Source organism: Erpetoichthys calabaricus, chromosome 6 (assembly GCF_900747795.2).
Source record: "Erpetoichthys calabaricus chromosome 6, fErpCal1.3, whole genome shotgun sequence".
NCBI lineage: Eukaryota > Metazoa > Chordata > Cladistia > Polypteriformes > Polypteridae > Erpetoichthys > Erpetoichthys calabaricus.
This window is the reverse complement of record NC_041399.2, coordinates 43,724,674-43,749,352: the sequence shown is the minus strand read 5'-3', so window position 1 is coordinate 43,749,352 and position 24,679 is coordinate 43,724,674.

Sequence of the window (24,679 nt, the reverse complement as noted above, 5' to 3'; positions counted from 1 at the left end):
TGGGATTGGCTCCAGCAGACCCCCGTGACCCTGTGTTCGGATTCAGCGGGTTGGAAAATGGATGGATGGATGGATGATATTTAGGATGCTTTTATGAGATATAAGTAAACTTACCCTAAAAGCACTAAAAATAGAAAGCAAAGTCCACTAAAGCAGATGTAGTAGAGAGATATATAGATACAGTATGTAGACAGATACAGAGATACAAGATAGACACATAAATCCCTAGACAGATAAAGAGTACAGTACTTTATTTGTCCCAAAGGGAAACTTAGCCTTTATATAATCTTAAGAAACACAGAAATATGGTAGGTCAAAATGTATAGCAACTGTAGAAAAATTTGACATTATATTTTTTGCAAACTTAAGGCACTTTATTAAAAGCCTTAATATATGTAACATTTTGGATATTTTTATGGGTTGTGAACAAACTTTCCTAAATGCAATAAAAAACAAAAAATAAAAGTCAATTCTGGGTCAAAACTGACCCAAAGAAAGAAAGAAATAACTTTACTTTTCCCCAGGGGGGAAATTTAGCTTTTTACAGAAGCTCAATAAATAAACAAATAAATTTATAAACAATAAACCCCTGTCAAATACACCAGAATGACTAAAAAGAAAGAAAACTCGTAACTTGGCTGTCACAGTTGCAGGGAGGTGTTATGCAGCCATATTGCTGCTAATATAAAGGACCCCCATAGCATTTCTTGATGTACTTCAGCTTAATGATTTGTTGGCTGAAAGTCCTCAGTGTCAGTGTGTTAGAAAGTGAATGTGCAGCATTGTTCATAATGGCACTCAGTTTTGTTTTCATTCTCTCCTTTGCTACTACCTCCAGGGGATTTAGAGTGTGTCCTACAACTGAGTCCACCATTTTAATTAGCTTGTTGATTCGGTGGGTCTGTCTTGAAGTGATGTTGCCAGCCCAGCAGAGCACAGCATAGAACATCATAGAGTTACAGAAGATGTTAAGAATGTCACTACACACATTAAAGGAATTGCAATCTCCTGAGAAAAAAGAACCTGGTCTGCCCTTTATTACATGGTTCCTCCAAGTTATGAGATATGGCAAGGTAAAAACGTTTTTAGAAGCTGTACAAATTATGGAATGTTACCATATGAATGCATTTTATTGCTTTTATTCATTTGGGGCAAATGTCACAAAGTCTCATCCTGAACAGATGAAATTTAGGGTTAATTTACTGATTTTAAACATAAAAACATAAATAAATTAGATTAGATTATTTTATTTATAAAAGCACATTTAAAGCAACAGAGGTTGCGCCAAAGTGCTATACAAAAAAAGCATTAAAATAAACACAATACAAATGATCATGCAAAATCAGATTAATAAAACAACCCTAATTATAACATCCACCACAATCCCATCATACACAATGAAAGACAGAAGAAAACAAGTAGGCCTTAAGATGACTTTTAAAAACCTCAATCGAGGATGAAGACCAGTGCAGAGGTAGGTCATTCCAAAGCCATGGGGCAACAACTGAAAAAGTTCGGTCTCCCCTTGACTTCAGCCGAGATCTTGGCACTACAAGGAGCAGTCGTCCAGATGACCTCAGTTCTCTTGGTGGCACATAGGGGTGAAGGAGGTCACAGATATATTTTTAAAAACAAACAACAAGATTTTAAAATCAATGCTTCACCTCACCAGTAGCCAGTGGAGATGTGGGGAGATATGATCCTGTTTTCTCGACCTAATCAAAAATCTAGCTGCCGCATTCTGAACCAGCTGAAGGTGCGATAGAGCAGATTTTGGTAGACCCACATATAAGGAATTACAATAATCTAGTCAAGATGTAATAAAGGCATGAATGACTGTTTCCAAGTCCTTCTGTGATAGAAAGGATTTTAGTTTAGAAATTTGCCTCAGTTGGTAAAAACTGGACTTTACTACTGTGGAGATTTGTTTTTCAAAACTTAGTGATGACTCAAAGATGATACCTAGGTTTCTGACATCATTATGAATCATTGCTGCCAAAGGTCCTAAGTGCATGCCGATTTCAACTGCAGATGTGGTAGGACCCAAAAATAATGACTTCTGTTTTATTTTCTTTTAATTGCAAGAAATTTTGTGCCATACAATATTTAATATCCTCAAAGCATTTCAACAGCTTTTTTACAGATGAAGTGATGTCAGAGGTAACTTTGAGGTACAGCTGCATATCATCAGCATAACAATGACACGCGACATCATGTTTGTAAAAGATGGCCCTCAAGGGGAGCAGATAAAGGGAAAATAGAAGGGGATCCAGGATAGAACCTTGATGGACGCCTTGTGTGAGAGGAGCTGGCTGAGAGAAATTCCCATCTATGTTAACAGACATAGATCTGCCTATGGGTAAAATAGGTTCAATTTGACCTGAAAATGTTGTAAGGATTAAGGTCACAGACCTGTAAGCAGTTTCATTTGTAATATTTTGGAAAAATAACAAAGATCACTTCCAGTTAAGGGTTCCAGGCTATTCACAAAAAATATAAAAATTATATATAGTGACTTTACTTTTAGATGTAGTACAGGTCAATAACTAACTTATAAAGGATGCACCGCAATCCAAACCACTTTTCTTCTATATATTGCAGGTAAGGACCATACTTAATTACAATTATACATTTTCTTTTTTTGCACCATGACCATGGTGTTTCTGTAGGAGTAAGCTCTGCTTGGTTTGCTGCAGATCACACATAACACATAAGAGAAGTCTTTTATGGTGGTGTCTTCTTAATTAACATTAATTGTTGCACACAAAAACTGGACAGCACATGCCTGTCACTGAACTCTAATTCTGTAAGATGTTCACAGTGAATGTGTTGCAGATTAAACTCTGGCTCCAAATGCTCCTTCAAATTCTATTCTACGGTAATGGCATGAAAGTAGAAAGTGCTGCTCCTTCCTGCTTATATAATTAAATATGTCTTTACGTGGATGCATTTTCATTTCTTAAGATGTGGCAAAGTTAAAATATTTGAAGGTAAAAAAACATACAGTTAAGCCAGAATCTCAAACCTCTAGACAAATACTACATGTTGATTATTAACTAAGCTACTGTAATGTTGGGGCATTAAGTGTGATTTTCCAAACCAGGATATTATCGCAGTATATTGGCTATAGAAATCAGATTAAGAGCAGATGAGTTCTCCCTTTTCCTGAATCTGAAGAAGGTTTCTAAGCTGTAGAAAAAAATCATGTATGGTCCCAGAGCCAACAAAATGGTATTCCAGTGAACCCAAGGACTTCAGACCAGTTGCTCTAACTTCATACATCATGAAGACCTTTGAGAGGCTGGTGCTAAATCAGCTATGACCCCTGGTTTCAGAACATCTAGATCCTCTGCAGTTCACCTATCTGAAACGAAGAGGTGTGGAGGATGCTCTGATCTACATTTTCCACAGCGCCTACTCCCACTTGGACAAAGCTGATACCAGTCAGGATAATGTTCTTTGACTTGTCCAGTGCTTTTTAACTCCATTCTGCCTCATCAAGTGGGGATAAATCTCAAGGCTTTGATTCTTGATGCTCCCACAATCTACTGGGTCATGGACTACCTGACCAACAGGCAGCAGTTTGTAAGAATGAGGGACTTTATGTCACAAATTGTAGTTTGTAATACTGGAGCTCTTCAGGGAACTGTCCTGTCTCCCTTCCTTTTCATCTTTAACACAACAGACTTACAGCATAATATCAGTTCTTGTCATCTAAAGAAATTTTCAGATGACTCCTCCATCATAGGCTGCATTAATAATGGATAGATAGATAGATAGATAGATAGATAGATAGATAGATAGATAGATAGATAGATAGATAGATAGATAGATAGATAGATAGATAGATAGATACTTTATTAATCCCAATGGGAAATTCACATTCTTCAGCAGCAGCATACTGATACAATAAATAATACTAAATTAAAGAATGATAATAATACAGGTGAAAAAAACAGACAATAACTATGTATAATGTTAAATATTAACGTTTACCCCCCCCTGGTGGAATTAAAGAGTCGCATAGTTTGGGGGAGGAACGATCTCCTCAATCTGTCTGTGGAGCAGGACAGTGACAGCAGTCTGTCGCTGAAGCTGCTTTTCTGTCTGGAGATGACATTATTTAGTGGATGCAGTGGATTCTCCATTATTGATAGGAGCCTGCTGAGCGCCCTTCGCTCTGCCACAGATGTTAAACTGTCCAGCTCCATGCCAACAATAGAGCCTGCCTTCCTCACCAGTTTGTCCAGGCGTGAGGCGTCTTTCCTCTTAATGCTGCCTCCCCAGCACACCACTGCGTAGAAGAGGGCGCTCGCCACAACTGTTTGATAGAACATCTGCAGCATCTTATTGCAGATGTTGAAGGAAGCCAGCCTTCTAAGGAAGTATAACCGGCTTTGTCCTTTCTTGCACAGCGCATCAGTATTGGCAGTCCAGTCTAATTTATCATCCAGCTGCACTCCCAGATATTTATAGGTCTGCACCATCTGCACACAGTCACCTTTGATGATCACTGGGTCTATGAGGGGTCTGGGCCTCCTAAAATCCACCACCAGCTCCTTGGTTTTGCTGGTGTTCAGGTGTAGGTGGTTTGAGTCGGACCATTTAACAAAGTCATTGATTAGGTCCCTATACTCCTCCTCCAGCCCATTCCTGATACAGCCCACGATAGCAGTGTCATCAGCGAACTTTTGCACATGGCAGGACTCCGAGTTGTATTGGAAGTCAAGACAAGTCAGAGTACTTCACCTTGTGGTGCAGGGCGAACCACCTGCAACTCAACATCAGCAAGACAAAAGAGGTGGTGGTGGACTTCCGGCAGGCCAAGGAGCCTGCTCCATCACAGGGCAAACCCTGAGCACACTTGAAGCTGTTGTGAAAACAATGATGGGGGTAAAATTGAATGCCATCATGAAGAATCCTCTCCATCCCATCCAGGAGACATTCTCTTGGAGAACCTTTAGCCACATGCTCATTCCACTATGGGGTGCTAAGAAGCTCTTCTGAGGTTTTTTTCTGCCCACTGCTATGAGGTAATTCAATTCCCTATGTACTCATTAAGTTCATTTTGAAAAAGCTGCACAATATTTATTTATTTATTGATCAGTTGATTAATTGATTGACTATTGACTTTGTCCTTTGAGTCTATATCCTTGTTTTTTTATATTTCTTCTGCTGTATGCATCTGAATTTCCTCTTGGGATTAAAAATGTGCTATTATGTAAAAAACACATATCTTCCATAATATACTATACTTTAGAATAAAAGAAATCATATAGATTTTAGAAAGGGTGTCTATTTCTAGTTTTCACTAAGCAACTGAAAAATAATATCCTGCAACACTTTGAGAAAAAAAGATTTATTGTGTTTATGTTATACTTCATATTCTCATAGCATACATTTTCATAAAGGGCTCTGTGCTCATATGTAGAAGTCTGCTTAATAGGAATAAATAGAACTGAACTGACCGCCCTGTAGTGGACAAGTTCAAGACCCACATACTCAAGAATTTGATTAAGCAGACTTCATAATGCATCTATGTATGTATGAACGGAATTGAATTGAAATTCTTACTGTGTTCTATCATCACCATAATGAATTTGGGGGAATTCTTTTACACAAAAGCAATCACAAAAATAATATGAATAGAGAAAGCTGTAATTGACCTTATGAACTTTCATTCAGATTTCCACATTGTCTGAACCTGTCTGTAGTGTTAAAGTATAAGGTAATAAATAATGACTTTGGATGAGAACACCTTTAATTTGACACATGAGGCTGGTATATTGAACCTGGGGTATTGTACAGTATCTAATAAGTAGTGGCTGAATGCTTATTTAGTTTTGTAAGGATGTTGGAATGAGGCAAATGATGAACACTACAGAGCCTAGAGAAAAGCAGATGAAGACAAGAAACCTGATGCATCAGCAGGCTCTAAATATTATGCGGTGAATTTTCAGTAAGCATCAGGTGGCAAACTCTTCCCTCAAATCACAAACTGCAATTATCTAGATGAAAGTGGGAACAGAATTGTTAGTGGGAAAAAAGATGAGTCAGGTACAGAGAGCATGGGAAAATGCCGACTTCAACTTTGAAAGCATTTATGTCCTTTTGTACAGTATGTGTTTCACATTGCAGCAGCATTATCCACTAAGCAACAATCACATGGAACAAAAGCTATACATGGACAGAAAGCAAAATAATCCACTTGTTGAAGGATACCCATCCATTAGATGGAAAGAGTCTGGTCTTAACAGTCTGTGGCACATTTATTGTTTCAACTTCTGCACCTTTATTCCAAGTTAAGTGGCCATGTCAATAAAGTCCCAGCTTTGTGAATGATATCTATCAGAAAAGGAGTATGATATAAAAATTATCAAAATATTTTGATGAGAACAGGCCATTCAACCATATGCATATGCACAAAGCAACACTTCTGCATATTTCAATACCTGAACTCAGGGTGCTGAAGTGTTTGCTAGTACCATAGGTAAAAGCCAGGAATTTATTTTACATACACACACACACATCCATCCATCCATCCATTTTCCAACCCGCCGAATCCGAACACAGGGTCACGGGGGTCTGCTGGAGCCAATCCCAGCCAACACAGGGCACAAGGCAGGGAACCAATCCTGGGCAGGGTGCCAACCCACCGCAGCACACACACACACATAGGACCAATTTAGAGTTACCTCAGCCTAACCCACGTATCTTTGGATGTGGGGGAATTCCAAAGAACCAAGAGGAAAACCTACAAAGTCACATGCAAACCATGCAAACTCAACACAAATAGTGAATGAGCAAGGCATCTGAACCCAGAATTCTGGATCCATGAGTTAGCAGCACTAATCATTGCACCATACTGCTCTATCTAATAATTAAATAAAATGCATTATGGGCAAAAAGTTGAAATATAAAATAATTCTTGACATTTTAACTTTTTCTAATTGCCCTGCCTGCACTGTTGTTCAATGATTGTCAGCTACACCCACAGGGTCTGGAAAGTTCCAGATGTCCAGTCTTCACAGGGAAGATGCACACATTATGAGCCTAATAGGCTCACCTGCCCAGAAGCTTTCCACCACAAGCATTACCCTTTATCCTGAACAAAATCTAACCTAAAGGGTTTCCTCCAATCATAAAGATGGTCTCTGCTGACTTGCACACAGCTTCCCAGTAATATGGGCTGTGAGACCACGGCCTGATGAAGTAGTTACCTGAGCAAGAGAAGGGAGAACACACTCCTGAAGTACGAGGGCTGATTGAAAAGTAATGAGTGTGTCCCTGTTTCTCTTTCATGGAGATAGATATGGGAATGCTGTGCAGGTGTTTGTGAATGGCATACATTAGCGTATGTGAACCTGCAGTTTGATCTCTGTATTCTTCAACATTTTGTCACAGCGAGTAGAAGCCCCTTGTACGTGTTGTCTTGGTGGATAATGAAGATGTTTCTGTGAGAATAATGCAGAGGTGTGTGATTGAATTTTGCATCAAGCTTAGGAAGAGTGGCAGTGAATCTCTTGAAATGTTATGACAAGCTTGCAAACTATTGGCAAGAATACAGAAAGCTCACTTTACTCAAACGTTTGTCTTCATTTGAATGGACTCAACACATTGTGACAGAGAAACTGAGAATGCATTGCGTGTGCGCAAGGTAGATATCCAGAAATCTCAAAGTAGAGGAGAATTAAGGTTTTCAAGAACACTGTTCAAATGTCAGAGAGGATTCCAGATTTCTTAACCTTGATTGTGATGTGTGAACCTTCTGTCTTCTTACAAAAGTTCGATAGCCATGTCAACATCCTTAACCATGGTGAATGGCCTCCATGAACACACTTCATCATTCACTAACGTTGTGCCGACCTTAAAGTGCTTCCACCATGACATACAGCAGCATGGCTTATCATTTCATCACCAATACAAGAGTTTCATTACTGCTCTTCCCAAGCTTACTGCAAAATTCAATTACACACCTTTGCTATACTCTCACAGGAACGTCTTCTTCATCCAGCATGACAACATGTATGAGGTGTTTCCACTCGCTGTGATAGAACAATGAAGAATATGGTGATCCAACACACGTCGATGTATAACACTCACAAACAACTGCACAGCATTCCTATGTCTATCTCCTTGAAAGAGAAACGGACAATCTCCTTACTTTTCAATCAGCCCTTCTTTGTATACCACATTATACACGACGTTTCCTGTAGATAATGTGGCACATTACATGACTTCTCGTTGGAAGGGACGTCAAATTTGCGATGCTGATCTGAGAATGTCAGATTACATAATTAGATATTGTGGAGCATGGCAAATTGCATGTCTTTCTAGGTGTGAATTTCCAGCTCAGTTATACTTGTCCAATGTATTGCAAGCTTGTCCCTTTCTCTAACTAGATTAGATTAGATTAGTTTAGATTAGTCCTCAAGCCAACAAAACAAACAAACAAAATAAATACATAAATAAATACATAAATAAATAAATATAATAAAAAAAAATACCCAACAAACTCAATAACAGGCTTGTTGGTGGCAGTATGATGTGGTCAGACCTTCTCATATTGTACCACAGGTTTATATTTAAAGTCATTAATATTTGGATAGAACAGGTCCAGCTTTTAGTGTCCACAAATAGAACATGTCTAATAGACACTTAATTCCTTGTTTGTAGTCACTAGCATTCATAATGATTCATCATTAATATATTGGCAAAGAAATAAATCACCATGGTTGCTGTGTGAGCCAGGATGGGTAGTGACATGGACAAATTCAGTCTGCATTTCAATGTCTTGATCACACATTTTATCTATCTATCTATCTATCTATCTATCTATCTATCTATCTATCTATCTATCTATCTATCTATCTATCTATCTATCTATCTATCTATCTATCTATCTATCTATCTATCTATCTATCTATCTATCTATCTATCTATCTATCTATCTATCTATCTATCTATCTATCTATCTATCTATCTTATGAATATGTTATTTACCTACATATAAGTTGTAAGAGGAACAATGTAATAGTCTATAAAGTCATTATATTTAATTTAATTCTATGCATTTGTTTGGATAAGCATATTAGCTAAATAAATAATTATTTGAGGTTGTCGTCATGTATCTTTATAAATCAGCTTACACACGTTTATCAAAACTGTACACATCATCAGTTCATTGTTATATATTTCAAAAGGACAGAAATAAGTGTAAGCATTTACCCAATCATGAAATAAATATACTCACTTTAAACTCTTACTACAATAACTAGGAAAAAAAGCTCCGTTAAAATACCAACTGTGAGTCTGCCAACTGAGCAAAATTCAGAATTACTAACAAATTACTGTATTCCTTAATCTGTTGAAGAGAAAGAAGTGAAAGCTCTAGTTTGCTAATTTTTTAATACATTTTTGTTAATATGTTTTCATTATGTGTATCCTGTTACTGAACAAAGCTGATGAGAAAGTTAAATGGGTAACACTTTTGATGAGTGAACTTTATGAAATTGCTGCGACCATTAGTCATGTATTGTTACGTAATACAAACAAAGCCTTTGCTAAGTTCTTGTTATATTGCATCAAGCGACAAGCCGAATCTTTATACTGTAGGTACTACCGATTCTAATATGTCGCCATTGGTTATTTGTACCATTCAAAAAGACCAAACAAAATGTTTTAATGTCTTTTTATATAATGCAGCGAGAGACTAATTGATAGATACTCCCAGTGAGGCCCTATTGAAAAGGCTTAGCATTAAATTAATACATTTATTTTATTGTACTCATTTACCAAGTGAGCTGTTATTGTTATATGAACAGGATAATTACCATTTTTGTCTTTGAATTCTTCATTCCATTAAACTAACTAACAGGCTAGTGTTTAAAATATCTGGAAAGATCATTTTGCATGTTTCATCAACATGATCCACATTACTGTGTAGAACATCAATATGCACAATAAGCAAGTCCCAGTTCAAGAATGAAAACGGAAGCAGTTGTTTTCTGTTTTCTGAAAGCTTAACATGTATATAAATGTCTTAAAATGTATAAAAATGTTCTTTAAGCCAGTATCCTTCAAGAAAATTCCTCCCCCCACCAACTACTTAGTCTTCATATTGTTTATTTAAATGTTTGGTTTACTTAAAGAGGAACCATGTCCATTTACTCGTTTTGTCCATTCTATCAAAATGAGCAAGAGGAATAATACATCCTGTCATTGTATGTGTCACATTGACTTTCCTATAAACACGTTACTTCATTAGGGTGTTTTTCATGCCTCACAGCTGCAAAAGTAACCTGATCCCTTGCAAATGTCTGCCAACATAAATTGAGGATTGTTGGGATGACTGTGAAATATAAAGGTTTAATAACTGAAGTGCAGGCAGTATAAGTTGGATGAAGTTTAGTTTGGCATCCACACCCCTTTTGTGACTGAGTTATTTATATTCCTTGGAGACAACCAGTTGGGATCAAAAGTAAAATAAACTATTGAGTCATCGCATTCATTCGAGATTTGGTTATAATGTGAACTATGTATAGCACAAACACCAACGTTATCGGGTTTATTTAGCCTCTCTCTGGACTGTGTGCTTCACCCAGCAGTCTGATTTCAATGAGCATTAGCACACTAACACTAAAACAAATTGGAAAATACAATATTTATTAATGGACCGCAATTGTTCATTTTTATGTTGCCTTAAACAGTGAGGTAAAGAGAAAAGCTGCTGGGTTTAGTGTTGCTTTAATTAGTTAGACATCAGAATTGTCAGTGTTAAACAAACTCTTATAGTGTTAGAGTAGACCTTAAAAATCTATTGATGGAAACACTGTTTTCATGTATACTGCACTTCACGTTAAAAATAAGTCTTTTTCCTGGAACTGAAAACAATTCATTTTCACTTTGCTACCAATACGTCTGATAAAGACTTCAGCTGTATGATAGCCCTATAATGGAAAATAAAGGTTAAAAACCTTTTAAAGTGATTGGTGGGAATTTCCAAAAAAATTATTGTTCTTGCCTCTCCCTACACTTATTTGCTTATACTGTGCAGTTAGTTATACAGCATGCAGGATAACAAGTTAAAAATAGAGAGTATGGAAAGACCAATCACCTTTATCATTGCGCTATTTACAAACAAGGTACAATTATCTAGTCAGTGTCTTATGTGGTATCACTTAAGGGAAATAAAATATTACATCCATCCATCCATTTTCCAACCCGCTGAATCCGAACACAGGGTCACGGGGGTCTGCTGGAGCCAATCCCAGCCAACACAGGGCACAAGGCAGGGAACCAATCCCGGGCAGGGTGCCAACCCACCGCAGGACACACACAAACACACCCACACACCAAGCACACACTAGGGCCAATTTAGAATCGCCAATCCACCTAACCTGCATGTCTTTGGACTGTGGGAGGAAACCGGAGCACCCGGAGGAAACCCACGCAGACACGGGGAGAACATGCAAACTCCACGCAGGGAGGACCCGGGAAGTGAACCCAGGTCCCCAGGTCTCCCAACTGCGAGGCAGCAGCGCTACCCACTGTGCCACCGTGCCGCCCTTAAAATATTACATTTAAAGGATTATTTTAAAATATTTTAGGATTATTCATAAAAGATTGATAATTCTACAGTAAAAATCCATCCATCCCACTATATCCTAACTACAGGGTCATGGGGGTCTGTTGGAGCCAATCCCAGCCAACACAGGGCACAAGGCAGGAAACAAACCCCGGGCAAGGCACACACACACACCAAGCACACACTAGGGACAATTTAGGATCGCCAATGCACCTAACCTGCATGTCTTTAGACTGTGGGAGGAAACCGGAGCACCCGGAGGAAACCCACGACATGGGGACAACATGCCGTAGATGCATTATGAAGTCTGCTTAATCAACATGCAAACTCCACACAGGGAGGACCCGGGTCTCCTAACTGTGAGGCAGCAGCGCTACCACTGCACCACTGAAAAACAAATGAAATATAACTAATTGTACATTAAATGTTATAAGCGGTCTTGGATAAAGGTGTCAGAGTAATAATGATAATATACAGTAATTAAATTTAAGCACAATGAACACTGTGTCACTCTACTAGATCTTCAGCCTAATCCATTAAGCTATTGTTATATTACCATCATCCTGGCTAAGTGCTGCAGCCTCACAGCTTCAGAGTCCTTGGCACAAATCTCAGCCTGGACAGTACATTCTATAGAGCATCTTTCAGTCGCTAACTATTATATAGCAACCCCTTAGCAAGGGCTTTACTTGGTGGTCTTAAGGAGACTTATAAAGCATCCATAAACACAGAGTTTTCATCTCAGTTCAGTGTGGCATTTTAATAGCTAGCTGGATGTGAGTAGCATAACTGGTTGATATAAAGGCTTTATTTCACCTTTCTAAGGATTTAAAGGCCTTGTACTTAAGTAGGGCCTGTTGAGAGATGTCTTATCTTCTACTTACTGGTGGTCTTAAACTTGGAGTGGATAACTAAAACTCAAAATCACTTCTGAAAAATTCTGCACTTCTGCAGCTCTTTCAGTGTTTTTTGATTACTATTTTATTTTATTTTACATCCCTAATTCTGAAGTGTGTGTTTATTTAGCTTTATTTTAAACTAATTAAAAGTACACATATGAAAGTAAAAGTCTGTGAAACGGTTTGCATATTTGCAGCTGAAAATCCACAAAGGGAGAAAATGAATCATGTATTTTAAAATAGTATATTATAGTATAGTATATAGATATTGTGAAGAAATAAACGTGAGAGACACAGATTAAGGGTTGGGGAGCCTTTCCCATATACTGTTGTAGCGCAAAAAACAAATCAGTATGCACTGATATCACGGTCAAGTTCATGTAAACAGTTGACAACCAAGGAAGGACAAATGGAGCAATTTATGTAATTGGAAGTAGGTGGAAGGAAGGGGGGTGACGTGAGCAGAAGGTGACGGAGGTGATATCATCAGAGGGTGACCGGAAGTGAAGTCATCAGGGATGGACAGATGAAAACATGGAAGTTCTTCACGTGTCGGGGCGGCGTTTTCATGCGTAGAATTCAAGGTGTGTGATGTTTTTGTTCTTCCTTTTTCCTAGTGAGGAAAAGAGAAAAGCATTAATACGCTCTCTTTAACCCTGCTCCGGTGTGTTTTTGCACTCTGTCGGCTGCCCCCTAATCACGCGTGTGTGACAACAATATATATATATATATATAAATATATATATATATATATATATATATATACGTCCGGGACGCCCAATGGAAGAAAAGGATGAGGGAAGGCACATATTTTTAGACACTGCCTCCCCCAAAATGCTAGATGGCAGCTCCCCAGGAGTGTACAGGTGCCCTGGATTCCCGCAGGGCATCCTGGGACTTCTCAGCCCTGTTGGGTGCCGAGAGGTGTCGACAGGACCTGGGGACTCATCCTTTCCCTATAGCCCAGAATTCCGAGGTAGTCATGAGGACAGAAACCCCAAAGTACTTCTGGGCTGAAGAAATAAGCCAGTTCTTCATTAGACCCAGTGCTGGCCAGTCACGTGGCCGAAAATACAGAAGCACTTCCGGGTTGAAAACTATATAAAGGACCGATGGGAACCCAGCAAGCGAGTCAGAGTCAGAAGGAGGTGGACAACACTTGCTGGGAGGTGTGGAGGAGAGATTTATATTGTGTTTGTGCTTGACTTATTATTATTTACCTGTGCTATTGTGACTGTGGTGCTTAAGGCATTGTCTTTAAGAAGAAATGAATATTAAAATACTTCTTGGGACTTTTACTTGGTGTCCAGAGTGTCTGTCTGTTGGGGTTAACGGGGCAACAGCGACCCCTAGCATTTATAATATATATTTATATATACTGTACCGTATTAATAAAATCTTTAATGTTAAATGCCTGGTATGCTTAAAGATGAAACATAACTCCTCACTGATTTTGTTCATTCTGTCTTATTTGCTGGTTACTTCTTCACTGCTTTACAGTCATATTATACAGACACACTTAGGAAAAATTAAGATTTTGGTCTTAGCAAGGCAATAACATATTTAGGCTCATGAAATTTGCCAGAACATTAGTGTGCTATTTTGCAGCCCACATCCATAATTCTATTTACTAAAAAATAATTAGACATATTAAAAAAAGAGCTCAACAGCTATTTTATCTGTATAAGATGAAGCCTTCATTAAGGTCTTGTTACACAGCATTTATAGCATCTATAAATAGTATTTACCCCCTTGGAAGTTTTTGCATTTTATTATTATACAATATTGAATTACAATAGATTTAACTTTTTTTTGATCAACCGAAAACTTCTCAGCAAAGTGATCTAAATTATTTACAAATATAAAACACAGAATGATTGATAACATAAGTATTCACCCCCTTCAAGTCAATATTCAGTAGATGCACAGTAGGCAGCCACGACAGCTTCGAGTCTGTGTGCACAGGTCTCTATCACCTTTGCACATCTAGACCCTGCCATTTTCTTCCATTTTTGATTTACAAAACTGCTCAAGCTCTGTCAGGTTGCATGGAAATCATGAATGAACTGCCTTTTACAATTATATTCTGAATTGGATTGTGACCTGGACTCTAAATCAGCCACTGCAGGACATTGACGTTATTATTTTCAGGCAATTCTTGCACAGTATTAGCTTTATGTTTGAGGTCGTTGTCTCTCAGTCTTCTCCCAAGGCACAGGTTTTCCTCTGGGATTTCTTTGTATTTTGCTGTATTCATTTCACCCTTTACCCTCACCAGCCTTCCAGGGCCTCTTGAAGAGGAGCCTCCCTAACACATGATGCTGCCTCCACCATTCTTCACGGAGGGAATGATGTGATTTTGGTAATATGCAGTGTTCAAAAATGGCGCTTTGGATCAATCTTGGCCTCATCAGACCACAAAAGATTCTTCCAGCTGACATCAGAACCACCTATGTGACCAAAATGTCATGTGCATTTTTAACAATGGATTCTGTTTGCCACTCTCCCATAAAGCTGTGAATAGTGAATCACCTGGGAAAAACTGGTGCACAGTCTCTCCAGTCTCAGTCACTGTAGCTCATAATTCTTTCAGAGTTCTCATAGATCTTTTGGTGGACTCCCTCAGTAGTCTTCTTCTTGCATTATCATTTGTTTTTTGTGGACAGCTTGCTCTAGGCAGATTTACAGCTGTACTGTACTATTACCATTTATTAATCATTGATTTAACTGGACTCCAAGGGATATTCAGTGACTTGGATGTTCTCTTGTCTCCATCCCCTGACGTGTGCTTTTCAATCACCATTTCATGGACTTGCTTGGAGTGTTCGTTTGTTTTCATTGTGTTGTTTATGCCACCATGTTGATTCACCCCAAGCTGGACCTTCCATATAAGGTGCAATTATACGACAATCAACTGAAACTCCTTTAGTACAGACGGGTGATCCCCATTGAACTAATTCTGTGGCTTCTAAAACCAATTGACTGCACTACTGACGGTTTAGGTGCATCATAATAAAGGGTGGGGTGAAAACCTTCTATTGGTATTGTAGGTGAATAATAGATGTGGTATAGGAAGACCCTCCTTTACCTTGTTAGCAAACTCACAATATGTTTATAAACTTATGTCTCTCAATATTGTTCAATCAATCATCACATCATGTGCATGTGCGTGTTACATCCTCATTCTTTCATTACTATAAAAAATGGTAATATCATTAATTTGGCAATAATCCACAATATTCTTTCAATGGTGGCAGTTTATGTGCACACTGTTCACTTATTTTAACCAGTATGTCTAGAATAGTCCTGAACTAGTCTGTATGCATGACAATGCTACTACTACTCCTACTTCCTACTACTATTTTGAATAATAAAGTAGCAAACTGCAAGTTTGGCAAACATCAATCAACTTACTCCCTTTCACAATCCATTTACTTGGATTCTGTTCTTTTCAGGGTGAAAGTGGTTGAGCTGACCTGCAACTCTTCAAGGCATATGTACAGTGTGAGGGTATGCCTATCAGCAAAGAGAACATTGGATTTTTATTAGGAAGAGTCAAATTCTTTAATGGTGGCATGGTGGTGCAGTGGGTAGCACTGCTACCTTGCAGTAAGGAGCCCTGAGTTCACTTCCCGGGTCCTCCCTGCGTGGAGTTTGCATGTTCTCCCCGTGTCTGCGTGGGTTTCCTTTGGGTGCTCCGGTTTCCTCCCACAGTCCAAAGACATGCAGGTTAGGTGCATTGGCGATTCTAAATTGTCCCTAGTGTGTGCTTGGTGTGTGTGTGTGCCCTGCGGTGGGCTGGTGCCCTGCCCGGGATTTGTTCCTGCCTTGCACCCTGTGTTGGCTGGGATTATCTTCAGCAGACCCCTGTGACCCTTTGTTAGGATATAGCAGGTTGGACTGACTGACTGACAAATTCTTTTAAAGAAAATGTCTGCAAATTCTACAAGTCCTAGCTTTGTTTCTCTGGCTGGACAAACACGGTTTAAATATGCATTTAGTTGAATCAGTAACTGAGATTTTGCTTCCAGTTATGTATCTTTTGCACTGAACGGTGTCCTCCTTTGCCTGTGAATGTTGTCATTTTCTGCAATGAACAATTGTCCCATTCAAGGTTGGTTCCTGCCTTGAACACCTCACTGTCAGGATAAGCTTCATCTCACCACAATCTAATCACTATTAGACATAAAGAGCTATCATTGTTTATAGACATCTGTAAATTGTTTAAAAACCCTCCACAACCAGTTTTAGACCCCGTTGTAATAAAGTTTGAATCTAAATGGAGAAGATCTAAAATATCAAACAAGTCTATGTTCTGAGTTTAAGCTGAGGTTGGTACTCCTGTAATTAATTTTTTATTGTCAAAATGCCACATTTTAGGGGAACAAAAGTCTTAAATCTTTTTTTGTATTAAACTGTGAAAGATTACTTCAAACAACAAATAGTTTGGTAAAAGATTAAACTAGTGACTAAGTGATTCAACATCCTGGTTTGGAAACCCACGACTAGTCACTGTCAGTGTGGATTTTGAAATTGTTCCCTTTATCCACATGATATCTTCTTAGTGTACTATACTTCTAAATTCCCAAAGAGTTACATCTTAGGTGATTAGGTGATTCTAAGTTAGCCCTGTGTGAGTATGAGTGCGAGTGCAGGTTGTGGGCACTGCAATGGAGTGGCTCCTTGTCCAGGCTTCCTGCCTTCTGCCATGTGCTGCTCGCAAGAGGGCTTGACAGATAATGTATAATTCAAGGAAACCTTTCAAGGAAATGTGGCTTTTCCTTGAGAAAACACAGTAAAGACTTACTATAGTGTCTTTTAAGTCACTTTAAATTTGCATGCAAATACAAAAAATATTCTCTTCACCAGTGGTAGTCCTTCCATCACAAGATATTTGGATGTGAACTTGAGTCCTTCTGAAAGGAAGGTGGAAAGCAATCGCCTCAGCTCGTTATTGGTGATTTGTGAACAACTAATTCTTTATGAATGACTCTTTTCAGTAATCATGCAAAATCGATTTATGAGCCTTAGCAAATCAGCTCACAGGAATGCTAAAGCACACGCTTGTCCTACGGCTTTCGTTTCGCCGATGCTGGCAATAGAAGTTTAAAACGCTTGCATACGAATGGCTTGACTTGTTTCACTTATGATTCTTTCAAGTTCAAACTAGATCAGTATCCACAAATGAACTGTTGTCACTGATGATTCTCCCATTCATCATACTAGTGCAATGCAGTAACAACACATTGTGAACCTTGAACCCAGACACAGACAGACACGGACTCCAAATGTCTCAAAACACACAAGTTTATTTCACAGCACAAGCCCACACTGCACCATTAGCAACAATAACATTCTTTCTTTCTCTCTTCTGCTCTCTCCACTCCTCAAACACAAGCTCTGTTCTTCTTTCACCCGACTCCGGCTCCCGGAATGGAGTGAGGCGGCCCCTTTTTTTAGCACACCTGGAAGTACTCCAGGTGCTCCACAATTAACACCAGGTGTGGCAGAAGTGCTGCATAGGCATCCAGATCCTCTTCTGGCAGCACTTCCAGGTGTGGCGGAAGTGCTGCAGACCACAGTTCCAGAGCTGTCTGGGCATCCCCTGGTGGTGGCCACGTCCCCCCATAGGGTTGAGCTTCGAAGCTCTGTGGCCCCCATGCAATCCAGGGAGGTTGCCCTCTTGCGTTCCAGGGAAGATATAGCCCCTCTCCCGGTCCTTCCCGTCTCCAGGCGTTCCGGTGGGGCAAGGTCCCTGGACATCTATCACAACATATATAACATATAAAATGTAATAACTGTCTTGTTTTGTACAATTAATTATTTGAATTGTTTTAAACTGAATATACAAACAACATTAAAACTAACATGTTTACATCCCTTTGCACATTCAGCAAATTAGTTACACAAAACTGAAGCTTATAGAAACATTATTGTAATTTCTAACAATTATTTGTTTCAACTTTACTTTAGTGAACACTTGTTTATGGCCGATTAACTGAACTGGGCATGTATCCTTTACTGATTCTTTTGAGTTCTAACTGAATCATTACCTGAATAACTTGTTATACAGTAACTTAATATCTTATTTTAATTATGTATCTTAAATGGTTATCGTGCTTTGTGCACTGAAACAGGACAAGATCATATAAATTATCATCATGTTAAATACATAGTTCATTCTTTCTATATACAGTAGATATACAAAATAATGCAAAAGTTATTAAGTTATTTATCTGTAATGCAATCAGAAGAGAAAAAAATATGCCCCATAGTTTATATTAAATTATATAACAAATTTTGGTCTGTCATTCTCATTGTTTGCCATTCTCATTATTGACTCAATTTGTACAGTAATCTGTTGATCCAGTGACACTGTTTCCTGGTCCCTGTACCGTGCTCTCATGACCAAAGGCTGAGTAAGAGTGTCTAGGATTTGTAGGAAACCCCAGGAAAAGTGCCACTGGCAGGCGCGCCCTTTGTACTCACAACGACAATTGAGAAGGAAGCACCTTGAACACTGAGTAGCATTGTTCTGCCAGATGTGCCGCCTTGCCTACCCTGTTGGAGTGGGTGCGCACTCCCGTTCAGGTCTGCATTGTGGTCAACATTTTCTCAATACACATCTGCAAAGGAGAGGAAGCAATAGAGCAACGTTTTCCGTTACCAAACAAACTCTTCGTAAATGTAACAAATGGCCTGACTGCACATAGCACTGCACTCTATGATTGATGCTATTAAAAAGGATAACAATAAAATAAAATCATCTCTAGCATAATGTCATATAAAGAGTACCTCCTAATCACCTGTCAGATGGGAAACTTAAAGAGTGAGGTGCACCTCTACCTACGTATTTCTCTCATCTCAGGTTAAAACTGAATTTTATGTTTGCAGCACATTCAATGCTGGTAATCAGGGGTGCAAAATCTTTAGCCACTGTGATAGTTTTTCTACTCCAGATACTGAACCCTTTAAATTTAACTTAGTTCACTTCACAGGAAGTCTAAGACTTTTCCAGCAGGTTCATGGTCAGGGATGAATCCTGCATGAGACAACAGTCCATCACAGGGCACACTCACATATACACCTGCATTCACACAGCAATGCTAATGAGTTTCGAAAATTTCATTTTTACCACAGAATTTTTATTTGTCTATTAGTATAAACTTCATGTAATCTAATTTGTGTGTCATGAGGGCTGGATAGAATCCTTGCAGCAAAGGGTGCGAAGCAGAAACCAATCCTAGGTAGGGCACCTGTCCATTATGGGTCACATTTACACACTTGAAAACACACTCTCAACAATGCTAATGATTTTCCATCCATCCATTATCCAACCTGCTATATCCTAACTACAGGGTCACGGGGGTCTGCAGGAGCTAATCCCAACCAACACAGGGCGCAAGGTAGGAAACAAACCCCGGGCAGGGTGCCAGCCCACCGCAGGGCACCACACACACACCCACACACCAAGCACACACTAGGGACAATTTAGAACTAGTGATTTTTGAAAATTTAATTTTTACCACAAGGTTACTGGTCATTAAATATTTTATTTAGCATGAATGTAAACTGAATTGCATGTAGGGACAGTGGTTAGAAGATCTAGGAACTGAAATTGAACATCCTGGATTTAGACCTTCTTTTTGAGGCTCTGTAGTAGTTTGATTTCCTCCCTCCTCTCAGAGATGTGTGTGTGTGTGTGTTAGGTTAATTGATAAATTACTTTGATATGAGTCAGTGTGGAATTGATAGAGTGTCTAGAAGAAGTATTTACCCTCTTGGAAGTTTCCACATTTTATTATTATATAGCACTGAATCACTGTCAAATTCATTTTGATTTTTGACAGTGATCAAAAGAAAAAAACTCTTTAATGTCCAAGTGAAAACAGATCTCTGTAAAGTGATCTAAATTATTTATAAATATAAAACACAAAGTAATTGATTACTTAAGCATTCTCTCTGTTTAATATGACATACCTGAATCATTAGTGGTGCAGCTAGTTGGTTTTAGAAGTCAGATCATCAGTTCAATGGAGATTGCTTGTCTGTAATTTAAGTGGTTTGGCTGATTGTAGTATAAATGGACCTGACTGCATCTGTAAAGTCCAAATTGTGGTGAGTCAGTATGTTGGCCAAACCTACACGATGAAGACAAAAGAACTCCCCAAGCAGCTCTGTGAAAAAGTGATTAAATAGCACACCTGGAGCCTCATGTATAAACGGTGCGTATGCACAGAAATGTTGCGTACGAACGTTTCCACGCTCAAATTGCGATGCATAAAACCTAAACTTGGCGTAAAGCCACGCACTTTTCCACGGTACCTCATACCCTGGCGTACGCAATTTCTCCGCTCGGTTTTTCAGACTGGCAGCACCCAGTGTCAAAGCAGTGCTACTGTTCCTGCGTGGTCACCCTTTCTTTCTTAGATCCACATTCCTGACGCGGCTTTATAAATATACTGAAACTAACTGCATATTGTTTATTAGTGTAATGCATCTGATTGTAATTAACCTGTAGCAATATAATGGTCCAGGGAATAGCCATAGTATTCCAAATACCATAACTGCTTTAGCGTTGTTACTCTCAATGCATCTTCTTCTTCTTTCAGCTGCTCCCGTTAAGGGTTGCCACAGCAGATTATCTTTTTCCATATTATTCTCACTGCACCACTCAGAGTATTTATAGTGGGGAATCACAGCAGCAGCTGATCGGAAAGAGAATTATCGGTATACAGCATGAAGCAGACGCTGCCTGAGCCACGGCAAAACGCTTCAGAGACTTTCCTGTACGGACTTTGCAGTTTAGAAAAAGTTTCATCCCAAGAACTCTAAATGCACTCAATCAGTCCATCAAGTGCTCCTTGTAGAACTGTTTGGACTTATAAGTTCAATCACCTCACTGTAAACTTGGGATACAGTTATAATATCACACAACCTGCGCCACTTTATAAAGCGCATATTTACATATGATGACGATATCATTTTTAAGATGAAATGCAGCAAAATATGTTGATTATATTATACAGATAAAACTTTAACTTCATTTAAATAATCTGTATTGTTAATAATTAAACATGTGAGGACACGGTGCTGCTGTGCTAGCTAGTTCATGGATTCTTCCTGCATTGCGTTGTGTTCTTGCTGGTGCTGACGCGACACTGGAAAGATAGACGGATAGAATAATTAAACATGTACTACAAAGATATTTCAATGTTGCTTAAAGGTTTTGAAGAATCAGCGTTCTAAGCTTACAAATGGCTTCACGTCTATTACAGAGCTGATTGTGTGGCGACTGGGTATTTGGAGAAAGAAAAGTAAGAACAGGAATTGGAGGTTAGTACGTTTGAAAGAGACAGTACTGCTGCAATAAATTATTTCATCGAAGGTAGCGCATGGTGCAGCAAGCCTCTTGCTGTAAGACATGAACAAGCACTGCGCCACCGTGTTCCCATGTTTAATAACATGCTTTAACTCATATCATCATGAAAAAGATATCACATATACATCTCAGTATTTTAATTATTCAGAGAGCTGTAATATCACAAATGTAATGGATTCTGTGTCCTGTCGGAGAAAGAGAAAGCCCGTTTAAGAAGCAGGTAGTGATTCACACACATAGAAGATCAAATACAGAACAAAGCATTTAATGTGCTACTTTAGTTACAATGGGATTTGAGAAACTAGTAAATTAAACGATTTTCAGATGAAGTTTATAATGTTCTACTTTAATGGCAAAATAAACTATGTGATTAAAGTGGAAATTTTGAGATTAAAGTTGACATTTCATGCTTTTTTCCCACTGTGTGCCTATTTTTTTTGTCTGTACCCTAATAAGCTTTCATATGACACTCAGACGGTGGGCTACGACTCGCCTTTTCACGGCGACTTTGATATGTGATTTCATTTTTATTTCGGGCACTGTGCGACTTTGTGAACTTGAGCTTTCGAGTTTCTCCAACACTCAGTCACTTGATCAACTTCATTTTGTTGATTATACCACTGTTTAAACCCAACAAATAGTATGTTTATCCTTTGCCTCCATTTGGTATTCGCTGAAATTCTTATATTTCCCCCCATGCTTTTCCCATTGTCTTTTCACAGAAGGCTGAGCTTAAGGGCTATTTATATTGATTTGCATATTCAAAGAGGCATAATTCTGGGAGGAGTTGGGGCGGGACAGAAGGTGCGTGCACGTGCGTTACTTTTCACGCTGATCGGGATTTATGTAGCGGAAGAACGTGGAAGTTTGCGTACGTACAGATTCCTGCATCTGGATTTTGCTGTGCGTACGCACATTCCCGCTTTTGTGCTTACGCCATGTTATAGTGTGAGTTCTACGCACGGCGTTATGCATGAGGCCCCTAGAGATGAAGACAAGGAAATAACCAAGTCACTGAATATCCCTTGGAGTCCAGTTAAATCAGCCATTGAGGAATGGAAAGAGTGGCACAACTGTAAATCTGCAGAGAGGTGTTTTAATGCACCCTTTGATATAGCGGTGCCCATCTTATTACAGCTATTAAAATACTGTAGTTCTAGTCATATACAATTAGGTCCATAAATATTTGGACAGAGACAACTTTTTTCTAATTTTAGTTCTGTACATTACCACAAGGGCGGCACAGTGGCGCAGTGGGTAGCGCTGCTGCCTCGCAGTTGGGAGATCTGGGGACCTGGGTTCGATTCCCGGGTCCTCCCTGCGTGGAGTTTGCATGTTCTCCCCGTGTCTGCGTGGGTTTCCTCCGGGCGCTCCGGTTTCCTCCCACGGTCCAAAGACATGCTGGTTAGGTGGATTGGTGATTCTAAATTGGCCCTAGTGTGTGCTTGGTGTGTGTTTGTGTGTGTCCTGCAGTGAGTTGGCACCCTGCCCAGGATTGTTTCCTGCCTTGTTGGCTGGGATTGGCTCCAGCAGACCCCCGTGACCCTGTGTTCAGATTCAGCGGGTTGGAAAATGGATGGATGGATGGACATTACCACAATAATTTTAAATGAAACAACTCAGATGCAGCTGAAGTGCAGACTTTCAGCTTTAATTCAGTGGGGTGAACAAAACGATTGCATAAAAATGTGAGGCAACTAAAGCATAGATAGATAGATAGATAGATAGACCTGGAGTTAGAAGGTGGTCACTGTTCCTTTGTTTGTCATAAAAGAAAGCTAAGAAATTTGCATCAGGAAGGGAATCAGACTTTAAATCTTTGCACCAATACCCCGAATTGGAAAGGAATATATTAGAAGAAGAAAATCTACAAGGTGGCCGTGCAATATTGCCATTAATACAGAGTATTTGACACTTTGTAAACTATTTTACATGGCATTCTTTCAACAGATAATTCAGTAAGCTATCTTGAACTGGTTAGCACCAGGCAGGTAAACTGCATGTAAATGTAGTTGATTGCTATTTTTGCTTTTGTAAAGGTGTTTTTTTCTGGAAATGAAATAAAAAATTGGTGCACACCACTTCTCAGCATTTTACTTCCATACCATTAACCTTCATGCAACTGGTGCACAGATTTCTTCAATGTCATATGGTACCAAATGTTGCCAGTCCAGGCCATTGGGTAGTGCTAATAAAGGGGGTCTAACAATCTTACAATATCCAGATTGTCCACATTCCGTTTTATTTCCATCCAGGTGATGCATTGACTTTGCAAAAGGCCAAAGCTTAGATTATCATGACATGCTTAAAATTATAAAAAACAATAACATCCAACTTCAAAGCCAGAGCACCGTACATCTCTGCAGGTTTTTGCCAGCAGTTCTAGACCAGCAAGTTACAGGACGGAAGTTAAGGTTAGGAGTTAGTATGGTTAACATGTAGGATAAATGGATAAGGTTAGGGGTTAGTGGTATCACTTTAGATTAAGTGTCCCTAATTACGCTGTATTTGACCATGTAATTACCTGTATAATTACAAAGTAACTAGGTGTTATTACCTTGTATTTACTGTGTAACACAATGTAATGCTGTGGTTAAGCACTCTATTTTAATTGTTTTTCTACAGTTTGTGTACATACGTACTATTAAAATTGTGGAATAACAATTACAATTGAGTAATTAATTATAGTGTTACACTGTATTACACATTAAGTACAAGTTAATAACACCTAGTTACTCTAATTATACAAGTAATTACATGGTAAGTACAGCGTTAAGGCTAGGATTGGGTGTGGTTAGCAAGTCAATCAAT